Genomic DNA, 2,484 nt, shown 5'->3' on the forward strand with positions numbered 1-2,484 from the left:
CTAAGCCTTGAGCTTAGACCACAGCTACATATCTTCTAGAAATAAGATGTTGGAACTTTGTTTGACATCAATCTAGGAAAACAGTCAATTCCTCTGTACTTATCTTTCTATGTTTATGAAATTTCTTCCCCAATGTTCCTGTCCTATACTTCTGTCCATGAGTTTCCAACAGGCTTATATAAAGAGCACCAGCCATCACAATTGTATAGCAGCAAGCAATCCAGGGTCTCCAATGTATCACCTGAAGCTTCATAATATAACAGTAGATGTTATGACACCCAAATGCTCCTTGCTATTGGAGAGAGTTACAATCAGACTAAGAAGAAAATAAACATATCAAAGACACTTGAAGTGACACACATGGTGATTGGCTTGTAACAGCCTCTGTGATTTGTCATATGAAAGTCTTGAATGAGTGACAAGACTATTGAGCTTGAGGCTTAAAGACCTGGGTTTGAATCTCACTTTGCCACTTTTTAGCTGTAAGAACTTGGGTAAATTATTAATATTTCTGAATATCTAAATATTCTGAATTTCCTCATCTAAAATCAGGCTACTAATGCCTGTGTCATGGGAGTTCAGGAAAATGGTTTACCTGAGAGCTCCTGTAAAGGCCAGTTAACAAAAGGTAAGAAGAAAAGTTAGATATTGGCACAAAAAGGGGGCATAGTGTCTAAGGCATTTGACTGCTAACCAGAAGCCTGGTCGTTCAAACCCACCAGCCACTCTTTGGAAGGAAGGGTGGGCAATCTACTTCTGTAGTGATACTGCCTTGGAAACCCAAGGAGGGGTCACTATGAGTCAGATTCAACTCGAGCAGTGCCTTGCTTGCTTGCTACCCTTATATTCACAGCATTAGTTAGCATGAGAAGCAGGAACTAGAAGATATAGTTTTGTTGAGTGCTTATTATGTACCAAGTACTTTCACATTATTATATAATTTACTTCTGTCAATATCCTTCCAAAATAGGAATTATTCTCATTTCACAAAGGCGGACATTGAAACTCAAATAAATAAAGCATTTCCCTCAAAGCCACATATTTAGTAAGTGTCAGAACTGAGATTCAGACTTTTATTAGCTCTTCCAACAATTAATTAATTAATTAGCTCTTTCTAGGCATGAGGACAACTATTCAAAGACTCATTCTCGCCTTTGGCCCTTCAAAGCCCTCATTCCAGCTATCCTCAGCCTTGGAGTTTTTCTACTAGATTGTAAGCTCCATGAAGCAGGATTCATGTCTGTTATACCCAGTTTTCTATTGAGTTGCTTATTTCTTTTTCTTACTGGTTTTTAGGAGTTTTTCATATATTAGAGAGATTTACTCCTTGTGTATGGCAAGATTTGCAAATATTTCCCTCAATTTGTTATTTGCACTTATTAAAAAAAAAAAAAAAGAAACTTTTAATTGTCATTTAAGTGAAAGTTTACACAGCAAATTGATTCTCCATTCAACAATTCATGCACACTTTGATTTGTGACATTGACTGCAACCCACACAATGTAACAGCACTCTTTCCACTTCTTGTGCCTAATATTTCCATTTCTCCCTCTTTCCTATTCCTTTCTGCCTTCTCAACTTTATCCTTGGGCAAATGCTGCCCTTTTGATCTTGTATGATTGGTTGTTCTAAGGAGTGTGTTACTTCTCTGGTGTTATTGCTTACCTTATAGTCCCTGTCTGTTTGGTGAAAATTGAGCCAAGGTGGTAAGTTTGGTTCCAGGCCTGAAGAGTGACTAAGAGCCATAGTCTTGGGGGTTTCACCAGTCTCTGTCAGACTAGTGAGCCTGGTTCTTTTTATGATTCTGAGTTTTGTTCCACATTTTTCTACCACTTTATCCAGGAGCTACTATTGTGAACCCTTCCTGTTTCTAGCATTTTATACTTTATTTATTGTCTGTATCCTCTACTAGAATGAAAGTTCCATGAGAGCAATGATTTTATGTTATTCACAACTATACCCCTGCTTCCCAGAACTATGCCTGGCTTATAGTAGGTGCTCAATGAATATTTTCTGAATGAAAAGTAATTCCTCCTGCTGTGGAGTCCTGAGAATGTGGTGAAGTGTAAATATAGAAATTCCCTTGATTATGATCCTAATAACCTTGGAAGCAGTCAGGGTTGAAGGCTCATGGAGAAGAGCCATAGAGAGCATATTAGAAGATCTGAGTTCTGCCATGGCCTGTGGCGTGACCTTGGAAAAGTCCCTTCTTTACTCTGAACATCAGTCTTCCCCTGTATTACTGAAGTTTACTAGATCTTTTAGAGCTCTCTTCTTTTATTAATGGATTTTTCAAATGGTCTGGATGATTTAAATACAAAAGATACAAGATTCACCAGGGCATTTCCTTCTTGGAGATTATATTCAAATGAGAGAAACACCAAATAATTTCACAATATATATATAATTGTTACACAGTATAAATACATGGTGTTAGGAGAGCAAATAATAGAATATCTAAACTGGTATGAGAGATGAAGGAAG

This window comes from Orycteropus afer, unplaced genomic scaffold (assembly GCF_000298275.1).
Source record: "Orycteropus afer afer isolate SDZICR_OR568_19922 unplaced genomic scaffold, OryAfe1.0 scaffold00945, whole genome shotgun sequence".
NCBI classification, from domain to species: Eukaryota; Metazoa; Chordata; class Mammalia; order Tubulidentata; family Orycteropodidae; genus Orycteropus; species Orycteropus afer.